A 21449-nucleotide genomic window follows, 5' to 3' on the forward strand; every position below is an offset into this window, starting at 1 on the left:
AGTGAATGAATGGGTGAATGTGAGGCAATATGTAAAGCGCTTTAGTGGCCATGGGTCTGTTGAAAGCGCTATATAAATGCAGTCCATTTACCATTTGACTTTATCGGACTTTATGCCTCCACGTCCCCCCGATTGCCTGCGAGCTTCTCCTCCTGTCCATACGGTCATTTCTCTACTGTGCGACAGAGAGTCGCGTGGTTATGACGCAATCGCTAGCCTATTTTTACAAAAACTACTTCTACGGGGCCATAGCGTAAGATACAAGGTAAAGGAGCCTTTATAGGACAATTCCGGTGAAAAATTAACCTGGGGTAATTAACACATGGTTACCGAGTCGATCGTTCCCTGGGATGTGTTTTCATGAAAATCGAATGTAAAGAGTTTTATCTCTAAAAACAGATTAGCTTATAACGATAGTATATGGGGCACAGAGTAAGTGAAAGTAAATCGCTAGTTAATACCACTAACAAGGCTCAAAATAGCCTCACACTAACACGGTAGCATAATGAGGGTCCCTACATGCACACCGAAGCATTGAGAACTTTGTAAGTGTACAGACAGTTTAATAAGAAGATACTTTATAAAGACAGTACATTACGGCATCTTGGAAAACAATCTCGACTAATCGAGTCTCGAACGCCGTGCTAAGTGAGCTGGTCGATAGGATTTACGTTTGTGAAATCTAACGTAGCACGGCGTTCGTGACTCGATTAGTCGAGACTGTTTTCCAAGATGCCTGCTGCCTGTAAACGCGTAATGTACTGTCTTTATAAAGTATCTTCTTAAAAGTCCCTTTTACGATCTTGATCTTGTTACATGCTCTAATTGCTGTACATGATAAGGAATAATTATTTTTCAGTGACCATGAAAGATACACTTTCTTTAGAATAAATGAATAATCAAAGAGTTCGTTGGAACTGATTAATTGATTGTAATATTAATTTGGCTTACCTCAAAGTTAATCTAATTAACTGACCCAAATATTCATAATTAATCATAATTGGTAATTATGGATTATTATTAATATTTCCCCTTTGAGCTAATATTGTTACAATAGAATGTTATTGAAACATTCTTTCAATCATTCAAACACCTGCTGTGAACAAGCACTGAAAGAAAGACAAATAAGAACACAAACTACAACTTTATTCAGACACAGCCTTCGATGAACTGAAGATAAAAGACATAAACTCTCTCAAGATCTGATTAAACAACTACACTAACAGCATTACCAGCTTCACTTATTAGTAACCAGACTGACTTTATTTCTGTCAGACGTCTACAGAAGATCGTATTGAAAATTAACAGAGGTTTAGATGTTGATGTCTTATTGAAAATGTTTGGTTTGAATCAAATCAGTGTTTGCTTTAGTTGGGTCTTGACCCTTGACTTTCATTAAGTTTGTGTTTTATTAGTAATTGCAGGTGTTTATTGAGAGCATGACAGTCTGTGTTTCTTTAACACCCTGCTGATGGTTTACATATGAACACAGTGTTAAATTTCACTGACAGTAGAAATGATGCACCCTCTCATAAACTACCCAGTTGGTTTGCCAAACTGGAATAAACTGGATTGGTAATTTTGTCTTCTGTCCTAAGAGAAAACTTCTTGAGGTGAGTTAAGGTTTCTGCAAATCATGCTTAATAAGCTGGATGTCCTTCCTCTGTCGTTTATGCTGTTGTCTTCTTCTAGCACTCTTGCTCTTCTTCACTGTAGTCTTCGTCTATCTCATCTCTTTCAACACGTTCTCTTCACGCCCATGTTATCCTCTTGATAATCTCTGTGGTTGATTACAAAACATTAAGTTCAAGAATCTTACTTTCAAAACTTTTGCTCATCTCATCCTGCCCTACAAAAAAGAGGAAGTCAAATACATGTGTTTCTACATTGTTCAGGAGATCAGAAATAAATACACAGCTTCATTAAGCAAATAAAAATAATGTTAATGTAATGTTGTACATGTTATAATGACTAATTATGTTTTGTTGTTTTTTTGTTGTTTTTTTTTTTGGGGGGGGGGGGGGGGGGGGGTTGCAGATGCATCATGCTTTTACCTATTTACACTGATCACCATAATGGCGACAACCCATTTTCAAAAAACCATCAACATCTAAAACTCTGTTCATTCTCAAAAAGACCTTCTGTAGATGAATGACATAAATAAGGTCAAACTGGTTTGTAATAAGAGAGATTCCATGTATTTTCAGTTGATTTCATCTAAGGCTGTGTCTTGAAGTCAGTTGTAGTTCTTGTGTTTCAATTTTCTTCAGTGATTCTGCTTGTTATCATCACTTGTCTTCAATAATCAATCAATCATCACTCATCACTCAATTAATCACTTAATTATCTCATTAACTCTAACACTGCTTCAGTGTTACTTTTAACACCCTGCTGGTGGTTCCCATATGAACACCGAGCGGTGTTAATTTAACACCTGGGAATTTACTGTGCATATTGAAAGCTGTCTTTGTAGATTTTATAATGGACTACAACACTCTAAGGACCCGATCACACCTAACGCGTTTTTTTTGCAGTGAGGGGTGCCTTTTTTCAATTGTTTTCCTATGGCAGTGAGCGTTCTCCACGCTGTTTATGCGCCTCGTGTTTTTGCAGTTGAAAAAAAACCATCTAAACCTCTGTTAATTATCCGAAAGACCTGTAGACAAATGACAGAAATGGGCCTCGTTTACACTGCAGGTCTTGATGCCCAATTCTGATTTGTTGCCTATATCAGATTTTTTCGACCGTCCGTTTACACGTTCTTTCAATTGTGACCCATATCCGATTCATGTGTTTACACTTGCTATACTATCTGAAACATCGTGCATACTTAAAGGGTGTTCTTGCACAGATGGACGAATGCGGAATATGCTTGATGCTAGCTTTGCGATTTATGAGAAGTTCGCCAAACATCACCATGATTATGAGGCGGAGGAGACATCATTGTGCATATAGGCCTACTTCAGTTATTGTGTGCGAGAGAGTTTTCAGAACTGGTTGGAGCATATTGTGGCGGGCTTTAACAAGGAGCAATATGGGCCCGAAATTTTAGGATGAGCAAGCCAACCTTTGATATGTTGTCAACGTTTGTCCACAATCCTGTCCTACGACGACGCAATGTTTCGTCTCTTTGCAGATGCGCGTCATTAAACCGCAGATACGTGGCCTAATGCCTCAGAAAATCCGATCTGCCTGTTTACATGACAGTCACATTGGCACATATCTGATTTATATCTGATTTATTTTCACATATGAATGAGGCCTGAAACCGATCTCGAAATATCCGAATGCATGCGTTTTTTTCCTGTTTACACGGTCATAGAACACATCGGATCTGTGTCACATATAACCCAAAATCGTAATTGGGTCACATTTCACTGACAGTGTAAACGAAGCCATAAAGTCAGTCTGGTTTGTGGTTGAAGTCAGTTGTAGTTCTTGTGTTTCTCTTTTCTTCAGTGGCTGCGTTTACACTTGGCATTAACAATGTGCTTTACAAAGTGTAAACGCGCTTCTGCACGGATTGTTATGCGTGTCCAGGTTCGGAGGTAGTCGAGGACGCATTGTGATCGGATCTCAGTGTAATGTAAACGCAGTCCAGCCATAGTGTCTGCACTCACCGGTGGACGTCACACTAAACCCCACCCACTGTCATTATTCCCCCTCCTCTCTCCGGAACTGAGAGCTGTGTGGTTTTGCGATACAGTCTAGTGCGAAGTACATGTAGGCTACATCGCAAATATACTGAAATGTTGGCCTTCGCAGTTCGCACCCGAAAGTTTCAGACCCATTCATTTTCTGTAAAGAATGCGCATTTTTCCCACCACAGCTGGCAAAGTTCTCGGACCACGTCGACTTTGCACTGGAGCCATCCTTTTTTTTTTTTTTTTTTTTTTTTTTTATGCGAGATTCGATCTGTTGTCCAGATACAGAAGCCACTTGATGTGGACAGGTGTAAACGCACCGTGTCTTGATTGGCTTATGATCCGATCTGCTTGATCGGATAACGGTGATCGCATGTTAATGCCAGGTGTAAATGCAGCAGTGATTCTGCTCATTAACATCAGGTGTCTTCAATAATCAAACAATCATTACTCAATTGACAGTTGGTCGATGAAGGCAGTCGGTTTCTCCAAGTGAAATTAATTTTAATTTTAATTTGTTTTAATTTTCCCTTTTTTTACAGTGGTTTTTACAACATTACTGTTGCCATTATTTTAAAAAACTGGTAAGTTCTAACAGTGCAGGTTTGGTCAGTTATAAGTTTAGTCAAACATTTTTCTTTATGATGATGAAAACTATATCATCTGATCATTTTTGTATACGCTTCCTTTGCAACAAATAATGTGTTTAGTCAACACTGTTACAAAAACCACAAACTCACATAAAAAGCCAAGAGTCAAACTGCCCAACTAAAGGAAACACTGATCACCATAATGGTTTCTCTTTTCTTCAGTGATTCTGCTCATTAACATCAGGTGTCTTCAATAATCAAACAATCATCACACAATTAATCACTTAAGTATCGAATTAACTCTAACACTGAGTCTGTGTTTCTTTAACACCCTGCTGATGGTTTCTATATGAACACGGTGTTAAATTTCACTGACAGTAGAAATGATGCACCCTCTCATAAACTACCCAGTTGGGTTATAATAACCAACTGCTGGTTTGCCAAACTGGAATAAACTGGATTGGTAATAAACTGCTTGAGGTGAGTTAAGGTTTCTGCAAATCATGCTTAATAAGCTGGATGTCCTTCCTCTGTCGTTTATGCTGTTGTCTTCTTCTAGCACTCTTGCTCTTCTTCACTGTAGTCTTCGTCTATCTCATCTCTTTCAACACGTTCTCTTCACGCCCATGTTATCCTCTTGATAATCTCTGTGGTTGATTACAAAACATTAAGTTCAAGAACCTAACTTTCAAAACTTTTGCTCATCTCATCCTGCCCTACAAAAAAGAGGAAGTCAAATACATTTGTTTCTACATTAACTCCATTTTAAGTAATCCAGGATCTTTCCAAGCCGCATTCAAGCATCTTTATATGGCATTAACTTAAAAGCAAGCAAATTATATTTCTTTGAAACAGGTAAATATCAATATCAATATCCAAAATACATTCATCAGTTGGAGAAAAATCATTCTGTGAGTGATTCCAACATTATCGCTTCGCTATGCCTATTTTCATTATAGTTGTGGTGTGAACTCTACTATCTTTAATATTTAGAAAATTTTTAAGAATCATATCTTTATCTTAATAGTTTTCACCCTTTGTGTGAACGGGCATTTATACTGTTTTTTACTGTTACATTTTCTCTTGCTATAACAAACACTTACAGCAGCCAGAGAAAAACTTACATCATATAGTCAAGGCCAAAGAGCCCAACTAAAGCAAACACTGATCACCATAATGGTGACTTCAAATGAAACTATATACACCTCTGTCAATTCTCAATATGAACTTCTGTAGACATCTGACAAAAATAGTCAACATATCTGTATTTTATGTCTGTGATAAATGGCAGCACAAGAGGCTCAGTGGGAAACACTGTCTGAGCCAGAAAGTATTTCCTTCAGATCTGGTTTCTTTCACGATCCAAAGATGTCTGAATTACAGATGCTAAGTTGTCTAAAGGTGTGAGTGGTTTCTTTTATTTTCATGATTATTGGACAAACACTTTCTGTGAGTTGCTTTGCAATTACAGATGGAATTTACATTGAAATTAATTGAGTTTAAATTGAATGCATCCTGAGAGTGTTTATTTGGTCCAGAAACAGTATAAATTATTTCTAAATGAGACCTTAAATTATGTTGAAAATATGTCCACAATGACCACATTTGAACTGGTTTTTAACCTTGTACGGAGGTTCCATGAACGTCTATATCAGACGTGCAGAACTCGTCAAAAAAGATGTCATAAAAACTTTCATTCTGGCTCCTCAGTGGACGTCTCTTCAAAGTATGCTTTTGTGACAAAGACGTTGAAAAGACGTTTTTGAACATAATTTTGCTTAGGGTAGTTACTAGAATGTTAATAGTGCATTACTCGTTTGTAGCAGTGTAGTTATTCATTGATAAAGGAACGGTATTCAAAAGTGTTACCATTCACAGTATATTCCAGTAGGCTAGTTTCTCGAAAACAACAAATATTACCCGGAATTAATTGTTTTTTATGGAATCTACGGTTCATTGATCTCATTACAGTCTTAATGGAAAATGGTATGTTACGTCAGAATTTGGCCGTTTTTTGATGACCACACACAGCAAAATCCCCAGTGTTAAATTAACACTGCTCAGTGTTTATATAATCCACACTCAGAGTGTTATAAGTAAAACTGAAACAGTGTTGAAGTTAATGAGATAATTAAGTGATTAATTGAGTGATGATTGAGCATTATTGAAGACACCTGATGTTAACAAGCAGAATCACTGAAGGAGAAAATCACCGTTATGGTGATCAGTGTCTGCTTTAGTTGGTCTCTTGACCCTTATATTATTAACTTTAGATTTAGTTTGGCTGTTGTAATTCAGTTATAACTGCCAGATAAACAAAGAGAAAAAGTGATCTGATGGTGTTGGTTGTGTTTTAACAATCATTTTTTGACCTTTAACACTGGGGATTTTGCTGTGTAACAATCCTCTATTCATTCCAGATGAACAAAGATCATCTTATGAAGAGTGTGAGAAATGTATAAACCATGTACATAAAACATGCAGACTAGTGCAATTACAAAATTACACTACTGAATAAATTAATAATATCTATTTATTTATTCTGTATCCATACCAAGAACACATATAAAGACACATAAAACAATAATGGTATTATAACAGAAGTGGCTGAAGTACAAACTATACAAAAACATTGTTTGTACAGGAAGTGAGAACATGAGCATGTGATGGATGATGCTGATAAACACACTCCCCTCCAGTATATAAACAGATAAACCAGGGCTCCGCTCCACAACGCAATATCCAGACGTTGATATTGATCTACTGAACTGGTTTGTGTCACAAAAATACAAAACTTTGTGATAATTAATTCTGAATAATTATTATTATTAATAATTATTATAATTTCAGTATTCTTTGAGGAACAATGGCGCTCTGGACTGTCTACCTGTCTCTCTGTCTTCTCATAGCTTTGAGTGCTTACTGTTATTTTAACATGAATTGTAGCACACCTGGGACTCTGTAATGACTAATCAGAAGAATGATCTAATACAGCATGTGCACTAAAATAAATCTGAGTTTGTTTTTTTAATTATTATGATAACATTTAGACAATAAAACAACAACAATTATATCAGCTAAAGTTATTGATTCTTATGAATGTATTTTATATGTTTATTGTTGACAATAAAATACAACAACAAATACGCATGTTAAATCTGTAGTATAACTTTTTTGAGGAACATTATACCCTAGGGGTGCAACGGATCAAAAAACTCACGGTTCGGATCGTTTTTCGGATCAGAGTCACGGATCGGATCATTTTTCGGATCAGCAAAAAAAATTAATTTTTTGTTTATTAACACTTTTAAATTATTAAATTAAAATATTTAAAATCAACTTAAAGTGCACAAGGCATAATATCTTCTTTTTAACATAATTAATGAAAAACAACTTAAAGTGCAACATAAAAAATATCTCCTTCCTTTAAACATGGACCAACTTGATGTGTTTCCACTGTCATATAGGGCTGTCAAAATTGTTTAAAAATGACGTTTGAATATTCCCTCTAAAAAAAAACATATACTCAAACTATTCGAACATCTGGTTGCGCATTTTGTAAATGACGCGCATTACGTCAATAACAGGACAAATTAATACAAAGAGACATAACTACTTGTAGTTTATTTAAGTTTAAACATATTTGACAACGTATTACCTACACAAAAACAAGTAAATCAACTAATGGCCAAGACCGCAGACCTCTCTCTCGCCCTCACCCTGCGTTCACACCAAACGCGAATAGAGCGTCTGGCGCAAGTGATTTCAATGTTAAGTCAATGTAAAGACGCGTTAACGCGCGTCTGGAGGTCTTGCGGCTCAAACGAGGCGTCACGCTCTCTGCGGTTCATAACGGTTTAAATGAACAACAACTATAAGCAAATGTTGAGTGCTGATCAAGAGTTTTGTGCAAGCAATTTAAGGTCGCGACTCTTGTCCCAAATATAGCAGGCTTCATTCAGTGATTGAAACAAATATTATTAACATTAATTGAAGTTTTACAGTATATAGAACCGACATTGAACGCTCCGAGCGAGCTGTGCTGTGGGAAACATGGAACTTTTCCTTGACATGAAACGGCAAATAATCAAACCAGTGGAAGCCTGCAGACAGTGCATAAAAATGCTGTATCTAACCTATTCATGCAATATCTATTCAGTCAGTACAGTAGCCTACACTTTAGTAATGTTTCTGTTTAACGTTAAATAAAATGACCTGTCCCTGATCCCTCAGGCAGCGCGCCCACTCGCAAAACAGACAGCCGCGCCTCTGCTACCGCGGGCGTGTTTTTCCACATTCAAATATTATTTTTCACCTTAGATATTCTGTTTTTTTAAAACTATTCGAATATATATTCGAATTTAGAATATTCGTTGACAGCCCCTACTGTCATATCGTCCCCTTGGAATTATAAGGTTCTATCTGACACATTCCTCTAACCTCAAGAACATTTTTTTTTAAGTTTCCAGAACTAACAATGAATATTTGGAGAACGTTCTTATAACAAAAGTCTGTTAGCTGGGATTTCTGTCAGATGTTTGCCGAAGTTCATATTGAGAATTAACAGAGGTTTAGATGTTGATATTTATGTTTCATTTGTTTGCAGTGTTTGGTTTAGGTCAAGGTCAAGGTCAAATTTATTTATAAAGCACATTTCCAAGCAGTCATTACTGCCACAAAGTGCTGTACAGAAATTCATACCAAACATAAAACATATTAATTAATCAAAAAGAGAAATTACATAGGCAAAATGTCCCAATAATAATAATAATAGTTAAAACACATATATTAAAAGATTTATCAAAAAGATGAGTCTTTAAAAGCGATTTAAATGACTCAATAGAGCTAATATTAAGGGGAAGAGCATTCCATAGCTTAGGTCCTGCAACAGAAAATGCTCTGTCTCCTCTGGTTCTCAGTCTAGATCTAGGACAGTCTAGAAGTCGCTGGTCATTTGACCTAAGTGCTCTGACTGAGGTGTGCATAGTCAGCAAATCCGCTAAATAAGACGGTGCTAATCCATTTAAAGATTTAAAAACAAATAATAAAATCTTAAACTGGATTCTGAAAGCAACAGGCAACCAGTGGAGGGACGACAGTACCGGAGTAATATGATCAAACCGTTTTTTCCCTGTCAACAGGCGAGCGGCTGCATTTTGTACTAATTGTAAACGGTGAATAGACGACTGATCTAAGCCATAGTATAAAGAGTTACAGTAGTCCAAGCGATTTGTAATGAGGGCATGTACAACTTTTTCTAGTTGACTTTGCGGCAGGTACAGCTTCACTTTCCCCAACAGTCTAAGCTGAAAAAAGCTTGTTTTAACTACTGAACTAATTTGTTTCTCTAATTTAAAAGAACTATCAATAATGACTCCAAGATTTTTTACAGATGGGCTGTAATTGGGGAGTAATGGGCCTATAGCCCTGTTTAAACCTGAGATATCCGGCTTCCCAAAAATTATAATTTCAGTTTTTTTGTCATTTAAATGTAAAAAATTTAGTGACATCCAATCCCTTATTTCACCCAGACAGTTACTCAGTGCTTCAATAGAATTGGTTTTAGAATTTAGAGTTTAGTTGGGCTCTTGGTCCCTTTACTTCTGTGTTATCTTTTCTCTGGCTGCTGTAACCGTGTGTTTGTAAAACACGATTGTTGTGGCAAGATAAAGTGAGATCAGGTGTTATCAGCTCATTGATGATGACAAAATCATCATGTAACTGAAGTATTGGCACCAATAGAATTAAAATGATTGCTTATCTGAAGGTGGATTAAATGCATGTGCAGACAATGTTTTGAGTAAGTGTTTCATATGGTCACACACAGACATCAATATTTTGCATATGAATCACAACGACAGTGACAAATAACTAGTTTTTAACCTTGTACGGAGGTTCCATGAACATCTATATCAGACGTGCAGAACACGTTAAAAAATGCATCACAAAAACGTTCATTCTGGCTCCACAGTGGACGTCTTATCAACGTACGTTTTTGTGACAAAGACGTTGAGAAAACTTCTTTTGGACATAATTTTGCTTAGTGGGTTGGACGAGAAGCTGTGCTAAATGCTCAAATAGGAAAGGCCTGGAAATTCTGTTATGAGTCCTGCAAATTTAATCCGTTTAGTTATTGAATGTGGTTGTCACTCGTAATGAATACTGAACTGTGTTAACCTTACCAATTTTACCACTCAAAAGATATATGTATATATATTTTATTTTTTATTTTTAATAAAGGACTGAAGACTTCTGCTGTTGTGTAAATGTATCTTTCTTTTTTTTTCATCTTAATTCTTTTCACAGCAGAACCTGTGATTGTGGGTGGGACTGGCGGTGATGAATTCACATTTAAGTCTGCTCTCTACAACAACTTTTATAAGATCATCATTACTTACAATAAGGTGAGGGTGGTTGAAGATTGTTTTCATTCTTATATTTAATCAAATTACTATCTTTTAGTTATTTTGTTCACATGAAATAAATTTGTGCCACAGGCGAGTTACTCTGGATCCTACGTGACATCACTGAACACAATCCAGGTGATTTTCCAGGATTATCAGATGATTCAAGTTGGTAGTGTAGCAGGACGAAACAAAGAAGAATTTCTCATTGAGGGCACTGATAAAATTGTCGCTGCAACATTGTGGCCAAATAAGAATTATGACAGATTTTGCGGTCTGGAAATTGTGGTTGATGAACGATGAACGGTAAAAAAACAACAATGTCTATCAAATGTAATACACTGGGGCAGCCTGTGATTGTTAATGTTGGATCAGGAAGGTGGTATGGCATTAAAGGGAGAAGTGGAGATGAAATTGATGCTCTGGGTTTCTACTGCAATTAGCCTCCAGCTTTATAAGTCTGTTCTTTACAGTTATAATCCAAATAACATCTGAATGTGTGACATCTGAACAGCAATCATATTGTAAGACTTGATTTTCCTACCAAGACAAAAGCTGAGATCAAATTCACCCTGCAATAAAGCAATAAAACATACCTTGGACAGAAGATCGCAAAGAAAGAGCACAGGACATTGTCTTGTACAAACTTTTCTCCTTCCTTATCTCTGCATCCCCCTCTCCCTCCTCCTTTCCTCTCTCCCTGAGTCAAGTCACTAAAAGTTCACTGAGAATGTCTATATATCACATATGATGTGAATCATGTTTGGTATCATTTTAAATGTCTCAGTGCGATTGGTAAAATGTGACCCTGCCTGTGAAAACCCAGCTAAAGTCATTTTTTTATGATTCAATGTTTTCTACATAATCATCCTACACAATGTAAAGAACATTCTGTGAAAATATAACCTTGATATCTTTAATATTGACTGAGTAAGGCCATGTCAAAGATTTGCTAAAATCCGGGCTCAGAAAATCATATTTTTGAGAAATTCCAATTTAAAAATAAGTTATTTGTTAAAACTGCAACACATTTGATCCATAGTTATCCTGCATATGTGCCTTATAACTCATTAAAGCTGAGATTCTCCCCTTTTTAGTGATATATGACAAATCAGTGGAAAAATTCTTAAAGTTTTGTAAAACAGGTCTATTTATTATGATGTGCATGTCCAAAAAGCTAAAAGCATAAAAACATTGAAACTAATGGGGGTGCCACAAAAGCTTGATCGTAGCAACAATTATCATGTCAATTCAGTGGAATGATTTGTATAACTTTATTAGTAAAATGTAATATCAGTGAAATGTCAATAATATATCAATTAAATAACATAACATTTCTCATTCTCTGAAATGATAATTCTCTTACTGGCCCACGGTGTAACATTGAGTAAATCTGGAGTAAAAAATAAATAAATAAATACAATTTCAAGGGATAGTTCACCCAAAAACCTGTATGAGTTTCTTTCTTCTGCTGAACACAAAATAAGATATTTTAAAGAATGTTAATAACCAGACAGTTGACGGCACCCATTGACTTCCATAGGTGCCGTCAACTGTCTGGTTACCAACATTCTTTAAAATATCTTATTTTGTGTTCAGCAGAAGAAAGAAACTCATACAGGATTGGAATAACATGAGGGTGAGTATGAGTATGAGTAAATCATTTTTATGTGAACTATCCCTTTAACAGGTCAGTCTCAAACTTTGTACACATTCTAAAATTGTCTAGATGCAAAATAAAATCCTGAGTGACAGCAACTCCTCCCTCCTTGAAAAATAAAGAACACTTTTCCCCATTGAAATACTTGCAGTTGCAAGAGAAACTGACTTTCAGTTTCACATCTGGACTTCCAGCATTCGAAGCAAATTCTTCTTGCTGGTGTTCCCTCTTCATGTTCGCCAGACAAATAGCTTGGGGTTCACCAAATCACCAAAACTGGCTTGTCCTCCTCATCATGTTGGTCACTGCCTGAAAAAGCAAAGATCATTTTTTTTCAATTCAAAGCAAGATACCTAAAAACATGATTGCGCAACATGCAAGAATGGGAAGTGGGTTTAATTCCACATTTAAAATGGATAATGAAGCATTTTATATGAAAATATCAGAAACTATTTTTTTCAGTTTAGTCAGACTGGATCTGATTAATTGAGGGAAGGGCATAGGAACAAGAAGCAGCCTATAGGTGGTAAGCAGACTTCAATTCAGAGTGTAATGAAACAAATAAACATCATGCCATAAACGTAATTAATTTAAACTGACTCAATCCCAATCAACAAATGTAATAAACATTTAAATCCACTATTTTTGCATCACAGATATGTGTTAGCATTACATTGGCTGGACACTGACAGTATTCCTCGTCAGTTTCGTCAAAGAACGTGTCCTGTTCATCATCACAATCATCCTCCAGAAAATAATCCGCAATAAAACCGGTTAAATCATCATTTGGGGCAATTCCACCGAGATTAATATCAAGCAAGCAGTTATTTTCCGTTCCTGCTCATACTTCAGTGTCGCCGGCGAAGCCATGGCCATGTCAGATGTCAAAACAACGCATTAACGTTACCATCCAGCAAATAACACGTAGCAGGCCAAAAATGTCCTTAAAATAAGTTTAATATTATTGTCAGAATACTAAGCTACAAAACAAATAAGCAGTTCTTAAAATATTGGCTATGACAAGAAAAAATCACCACAGACATCTAAACCCGGCTTAAATCTCTCTCCTTTTTTTTCATTGTGTTGACCTGACTACCGGCGCTCGCGGATTGATATTAAAGTCTGTTTTTACTCTTTCTAATAGAAAAGACACAGAAAAAAAGTTCCTGAACCGAATGATATACGAATCAGCAGTGTTGTTGCGCGAAATAAACCCAGAGACGATCGAAATCAATGCCCACGTCCGGTTTTTTTTTTTTTTTTTTTTTTTGGCAAAAGTATAACGTAGTGTCAATAAAATCATCAATTTCAGTATTTATCATGTTATAAATGAAAATGTAAGTATTGCATCTCAAAACCATTGGTATAATCTATAATTTACAGCAATAAACACACATGGACTATTTTTGTCATTTTTATGGCTATGACTACTTTGACGCTCGTTAACTCATAATTCGATTCTGCGACTTTAGCCTGGGTTTCACAGGCGGGGTCACAAATGGTCTTAATTTAATTTCAGTTATTGGTATTATGAGAAAGATTGAAAACTTAGGAGAATTCTGTTCTCCTCTCTGTGTGATGTCTCTTCAAGATATCTGCTGATTCTCCCCTCTCCCCCGAAACCAGGTGCTACCCCCCTGGGGTACAGGAATAGACCCAAAACAACTCTAAAAAATATTTGTACAAGCCTTTTGTTCTGGTCTGGGTATTTAAGGGTAGGTGACAGAGCAGTCTTTGGGAACCTGTAACCAGGAAAACCCAATGCAGTGCTGTTTCAGTGTTTTCTCAAGTCTTACACATGGAACACTCACACACCACTGTGTGTCTCTGTCAGGAATGCATTGCTCATTCTTAGAGTCATCTTTGAGTAATTGATGTCATGTATTTATTATTTCTGAATTGGCTTTTAATCATTTACTTGTGTAATTGGCATGATACATTTTTACCTGACAAATAAAATTATATATTTGAATTATTCTGAACTGTTCTGAAATCATTATTTCTAGTAGATTATTGTTTAGTCTGGTGTTTCCTCAAATCTCTGTCCAGGATAGATCAAACCGAAGGCACTACTGAATGAGCACTGTGCCACTGTTCGTCCAACTATTTGTACTGTATTTTATTATTTTTAATTCTAAACTGTTTTAATTATTCTTATTTCTTTTGATTATTTTAATTTCTTCTATGTAAAGCACTTTGACTTACCATTGTGTATGAAATGTGCTATTTAAATGAACTTGCCTTGCTTTTTAATGGTATAATACTATCAGAATTTGACCTTTTTTTACAGCAAGGGTTGACAGTGTGGTTATTCGTTATTAATAGATTTTCACCAACAATGTTTTGTAACACTTCTACAAAAACCACAAACTCACATAAAAAGCCAAAAGTCAAACTGCACAACTAAAGGAAACACTGATCACCATAACGGTGATCAAATATTTTCACTAAAACATCAACATTTAAACGCCTGTTAATTATCAGAAAGAACTGTAGACAGATGACAGAAATAAAGTCAGTCTGGTTTGTAATAAGAGATATTTAACCTGTTAACCTTTGCCAGCTTCGTACCAGCCGAGAGAGTGAATGGCTGCGAACGAGTGCAAGTGTGATTTGCGAATTTGATCACCGCTGTTCTATGTTTTGTCAACAGAAATCTATCCTTAAGCGCAAATTGGTGTCCATCGTGAGTTAAACACAACACAACGCAGAGATAATCCTGTTACACCTGCAGCCTAATCAAGACAAGTCACCTTTATTTCTATAGCGCTTTATACAGTAGCAGCTTTACAGTGATAAACAGGCAAATAATGACTCAGTGTTGCAAAAAGATATCAATTCTGCTGTTAAGCAACCCACAATTATTTTTATTTTTTTTACTCATTGTGGTGATATGTGTACAAGATTGTGATTGACAATGTGATTCATGACCACGCTTGTTTTCATAAAAGAAATCAACGAAGTGGTGAAAGCATGGAAGCATTTGTCAGGAGTCTATATGAGCTGGCAGAGTTTTGTGATTTTGGGGCCACTAAAGATTGAGCAGATTCGCGATGGCATCGTGATTGGAATAGCGGATAGCGACGTGTCTGAGAAGCTGCAGCTAGAGCCAGATTTGATGCTCGAGAAGGCCATACAGATCGCTCTATTGGGGGGGATGTAAAGAAATATATATATATATACATAATAAATATGTAATATAGTGCACATATTTAGCAAAATACTCTCTATAGCTCTTATTTTCTAGCCAATGTACGTGCTATAGCCTATATTATGGTCATTAAATGGCTTTCCTGAGGTAAATGTTACGTGACATAATTGTTCGCCAGCTGTTTTATTGACACCTTTCCGCGGATGAAAAACACTGATTGATCGATATTATGTAGGAGGAATATACATTTCGGTAAGTTGTACTGTATCTTTCAACAGTGTTCATTCGTGTTTATTTACTATTAGCTAATAGAGATGATCGCTTCACGTGTCGCTAGGGATCTGTCACGTCACATTTACAAGCGCCAAAACGGTATTTTGTTTGAATTTCGTAATAAAATTGACAGAATCTGAGAGTTGAGATTTTTTTATATATATATCATAAGTAACCTGCTCTGTCTAGCCTGTCGGTCTCCATGTCCTTTTTGCTTCGCGATTTTTCTGTGCGTGAAAAAATGGATGTGTGGCATGAGAGCATGTGAAAAGTGTCAATTGCGTGAGTCTCACGATGAATGCGTGACGAGTTGGCAGCTCTGGTTAAAGAAGTGACCAGTGAAAGACACAAAGTCGAATCAAACAACATGTGGTTTCTGGGTTCTGTTTCTGATAGTGCTAACGAGGCTGAGTGGCATGTAAACCTTCCAAAGAATGGCACTACAGTAAAATTCAAGATAGACACTGGTGCTGGTATGTATGAGCAATGTCTTGTGATACTTATGTCTGAGCAAACATTTCTGAACCTAGTCGCCCACAACTTACTAAAACACTTGCAGACATCACAGCAAAATCCCCAGTGTTAAATTAACACTGCTCAGTATTTATATAATCCACACCAATAGAGTGTTATAAGTAACACTGAAACAGTGTTGAAGTTAATGAGATAATTAAGTGATTAATTGAGTGATGATTGAGCATTATTGAAGACACCTGATGTTAACAAGCAGAATCACTGAAGGAGAAAATCACAAATTGTAAGTCACCATTATTGTGATCCGTGTTTGCATTAGTTGGGCTCTTGACCCTTACATTTTTACTTTAGATTTAGTTTGGCTGCTGTAATTCAGTTATAACAGCCAGATGAACAAAGATAAAAAGTGATCTGATGGTGCTGGTTGTGTTTTAGCATAATCATTATTTGACCTGAATCACTGAACTCATTTAGAGCCTCTGAGTTAGGTTTACTTTAATATTAATTTAGAGACAAAAACATACTACATCATTTTGTTCATACAGGACATTAATCAAACTGCAAAGTGTTTACATATATTTGTGTGCACTCGCAATAAAAATCAGCATTGTGCTTTACACACACACACACACACACACACACACACACACACACACACACACACACACACACACACACACACACACACACACACACACACACACACAGTTTAAAAGCAAAAAATATTTATCCAACCCCATTTAAAAACAGTCTGTGGGTGCCAACATTCATCATATTGCATTGGTTTTCATTTCTTGTCCTCAAACAGAGGACTAATCTGTTTATTTTTAAGTGACACATTCTACATTGATTAAAAAAGAAAATCGAATGTGTTTTTAATGGTAGTATAATTTTATACAGAAATAAATTATTTATAATTCAGATGAGAATAAAGTTAGTGTTTATTACAATTTTAAGGAAAACAAATGTATTGATCTGAAATATAGCAAATTAATTTTAAATTCATTCAGGTACCATTACCAAACATATCTCTAGGTCTTTTTTTATTTTTATTAATTTAATTAATAAACTAATTATAGAAAACTATTGTCAATGCACTACAAATAAACTGGTTATATGCCTTTACTTTATTAATACAACTTTTTTTCCCTTTGTTACAACATTTATTTTTTGTTACAACATTTATTTTCCTTTGGTGGTACAGCCCGAGACATGCACAATAAAAAAAAAAATTGCCTTCTGCATTTTTGTTTTGCTCGTACCGAACTGAGATGTCTGAACCGTGGTATGAACCGAACCGTGACTTCTGTGTACCTTTCCACCCTAGTAGGTAAAACTACTCGAGATATCAAAAATCCGTCTGCAATTTATCATCCTCAATGTCTTGTCTGTTTGGTGGAAATCGAATGAATTCTCTAGGAGGAGTATATCAAATTCTAAAGCATGCGTTTTCCAAACAACCCATAATAGCTGACTTCCTGTTGGGCGGAGCTAATAACATAGAGTGCGGAAGTTGTTCAGCCCGATGAGATCTATATGTGTATCGAGTTTCACATTATTACATGCAAGCATGTTTGATTTATGGACCAAGTTTTTGGACACCGTTCAAGGGGGCGCTGTTGAGCCCCCCTGCCACGCCCGGATACCAGCCTCATCTCAGCCCTGTTGGCCGCGGGTTCTGACCTGTGTGCAAAGTTTCAAGAGTTTTCGAGCACGATAAGAGCCCCAAAAGTGCCAGAAAGTTTGACAGAAAAATAAGAGACTGGAGAGTGCTTCCCGGCCGGTCCAGCTGGCTCCTCCGTACCATCAGACTCGGCTACACGATTCAGTTCGTCTGGCATCTGCCCAAATTCAGCGGCGTTTTGTACACTTCGGTGTTGACCGAACGTGCGCCTGTCATGCGTGCGGAGATCGCAGTCCTACTGGCAGACAATAGAGCCGGTTCCTCTATCCGATATGGAGTCGGGCTTCTACAGCCCGTACTTCATTGTACCCAAGAAAGGAGGTGGGTTATGGCCAATCTTGGACCTGCGACACTTGAATTGGGCCCTTCACAAGCTTCCATTCAAGATGTTAACGCAGAAACGCATTTTTCAATGCATCCGTTCCCGAGATTGGTTTGCAGCGATCGACCTGAAGGACGCGTACTTTCATGTCTCCATCCTGCCGCGACACAGGCCATTCCTGCGTTTCGCGTTCGAGGGTCGAGCTTATCAGTACAAAGTCCTACCCTTTGGGCTGGCCCTGTCACCCCGCGTCTTTACGAAGGTCGCGGAGGCAGCCATTGCTCCCATGAGAGAGCATGGCCTTCGCATCTTCAACTATCTCGACGACTGGCTGATACTAGCTCAGTCTTGGGAACAGTTGTGCGAAGTCAGGGATTTGTTGCTCCAACATATCAGCCAGTTGGGTCTTAGGGTCAACTGGGAAAAGAGCAAACTCGCCCCCGTGCAGAGGATCTGGTTCGTGCAGAGGATCTTTCGGTATGGAGCTGGACTCGGTCCAACAAATGGTACGCCTCACAGAGGAACGTGTCCAGTCGGTGCTGACCTGCCTGTGTACACTCAAGAGCAGGGAATTGGTTCCACTGAAACATTTTCAGAGACCGCTTCAGCACTGGATTCGCGATCGAGTCCCGAGGTGGGCATGGCACAGCAGCACGCTCCGTGTGAGAATCACCCCAGCCAGGCATGGCACAGTGGCACGCTCCGTGTGAGAATCACCCCAGCCTGCCGCAAAACTCTCAGCCTGTGGTCAGACCCTTCATTTCTCCAGGCCGGAGTGCCCCTAGAACAAGTGTCCAGGCATGCTGTGGTTTTCACAGATGCCTCCTACACCGGCTGGGGGCTACGTACAACGGGCATGCAGTAGCGGGGATCTGGACGGGCCCTCAACTGCACTGGCACATCAACAGCCTCGAGTTGCTTGCAGTACACCTTGCCTTGAGACGCCTCAAAACGCCGCTGCTCGGCAAGCATGTACTGGTCCGTTCGGACAACACTGCGGCCGTTGCATACATCAACCGTCAAGGTGGTCTACGCTCCCGTCGCATATAGCAACTCACCCGCCACCTCCTCCTATGGAGTCAGAAGCATCTGAGGTCGTTTCGTGCCACTCATAGATATGAGCCTGCTCAATCGTGCCGCCGATGCGCTCTCAACGACAGCCTGTGGTCTACGGAGAGTGGAGACTCCATCCCCAGACGGTCCAGCTGACCTGGGACCACTTCGGGGCCACACAGATAGATCTGTTTGCCTCTCCGGACTCGTCCCATTGCCAGTTGTTCTATTCCCTGACCGAGGGGACCCTCCGCACGGACGCGCTGGCACATAGCTGGCCTCGAGGCCTCCGCAAGTATGTGCTTCCCCCAGTGAGCCTTATTGCACAGCTACTGTGCAAAGTCAGGGAGGAAGAGGAGCAGGTCTTGCTAGTTGCCCCTTATTGGCCCAACCGGACCTGGTTCCACGAACTCACACTCCTCTCGACAGCCCCTCCCTTGCCCATTCCTCTGAGAAAGCCCATTTTCTCTGTCCAGTCTGTTCCATACGGAAATATGTCAACAGAATGCAAAGTCTTAGGACCCCAGATCAGCTCTTCATCTGTTACGGAGGCCAGTAGAAGGGAAAGGCTGTCTCAAAGCAGAGGTTGGCCCACTGGATAGTGGATGCCATCATCTTGGCGTATGTGTCCCAAGGTGTACCTTGTCCCCCGGGACTGCAAGCTCACTCCACTCGGAGTGTAGCCGCCTCCTGGGCGTTGGCGCAAGGTGCCTCGCTTACAGATGTGTGTAGAGTTGCGGGCTGGGCAACACCTAACACGTTCGCTAGATTCTATAGCCTACGTGTCGAGCCGGTTGCTTCCCGTGTGCTCTCTTCACATAGAAGACATCTGACGTTCTCGACTGAAAAGAAACGTCCTGCTTGCGTATGCAACCCACCGTTCCCTGAAGGAGGGAACGGAGGACGTAGTCCCTTAGCCACTATTGCTGGACCACCGCTGACTCCGAGTTACGCTCGGCTCCTCAGCGAAAAACAGGTGGTGCGTGCATCCGCTTCCGTATTTATACCCGCCTGGCGGGCGGAGCGCGTGATGCAACTCATGCACGCCAATGCGCTCATTGGCTCGTTCTAACATGCTTGAGGGTTTGACAGGCTCCCTAGCATGATCCCATTCAGTTGACATCTACTACGGTTTGCATCAGTTTCATTGGTTGAAGCTGTAAACCAATCATTTTTCTTTCTGCCCTCAGAACATTTTTGAAAAAGTAAAACTCCCATCTCCAACTCAGGTAGAGCAGCCAAACTAGATCTAAAGTTAATCATTTAAAGGGGTGGTTGAATATGATTTCACTTTTTTAACTTTAGTTAGTGTGTAATGTTGCTGTTTGAGTAAACAACATCTGCAAAGTTACGAAGCTCAAAGTTCAAAGCAAAGGGAGATATTTGCTTTTAAAGAAATCATTTTTTAAGGACAACAAACGGCTTAAGGACATTCCTCCCAGGTTAGTGACATCACCAACCCTAAAATGTACATAAACCCCTCCCCTGGGAACGCGATTTATAGATAACTACACATAAGCTACCTAAATTCATCAGTATTTGAATGAGTCTCAAATCGCCAGCGGTACTTTGATGGCACACGTCACAGTCACGTGGCGTCGGCGCTGCCGATCGGTCTGCGCAGAGCTGCATGAAGTCGAACAAGCCTATTGACATTTTGTCTGTGTGAGGTAAAAGGACACAAGCTCTTGAAGCTCCACCCTCTGTGCTGAGAGCAGCAGCTCATTTGCATTTAAAGGGACAGACACAAAAACGGTGCGTTTTTGCTCACCCTCAAAAAGTGACAATTTTAACATGCTATATAAAAATATCTGTGGGGTATTTTGAGCTAAAACTTCACATACACACTCTGGGGACATCAGAGACTTATTTTACATCTTGTGAAAAGGGCATTATATCACCCATTTAAAGGTCATGAGACACTGATCTCCATAATGGTGACTTAACATTTGTGCTTTTCTTCTTCAGTGATTCTGCTTGGTTTGACCCCCTTCCAATGTGTCCTAGGATATCAGCCTCCCCTATTCCCCTGGTCTGGGGAACCATCTGAAGTGCCTGCTGTGGATGATTGGATTAGGAGAAGTGAACAGGTCTGGGACAGTGCTCATGTCCGTCTCCAGCGAGCTGTTCGATCTCAAAAGATCCAATCTGATCGACACCGACGCAACCTACGCCTGAAACTTCCTTGCAAGAA

General features: G+C 38.8%; 2 long non-coding RNA genes across 3 annotated transcripts in view; both read left to right on the forward strand.

Annotated features, from left to right (window-relative positions):
- The window catches only part of LOC309503355, a 76499-nt gene that overhangs the window by 40551 nt on the left and 14499 nt on the right, over positions 1-21449 (forward strand). The gene's annotated exons all lie outside the window — the stretch shown is intronic.
- LOC309512264 lies at positions 6953-10931 on the forward strand. Of its 2 annotated transcripts, XR_014210932.1 has the most exons (4): positions 6953-7005; positions 7085-7158; positions 10544-10638; positions 10732-10931. It is a non-coding gene; the product is annotated as an uncharacterized lncRNA (long non-coding RNA). The 2 variants fall into 2 exon arrangements; XR_014210933.1 differs by lacking the exons at positions 6953-7005; positions 7085-7158 and having other exon boundaries at positions 10500-10638.

Source organism: Leuciscus leuciscus (assembly GCF_965113295.1).
Source record: "Leuciscus leuciscus genome assembly, chromosome: 1".
In the NCBI taxonomy this organism is placed as follows: domain Eukaryota; kingdom Metazoa; phylum Chordata; class Actinopteri; order Cypriniformes; family Leuciscidae; genus Leuciscus; species Leuciscus leuciscus.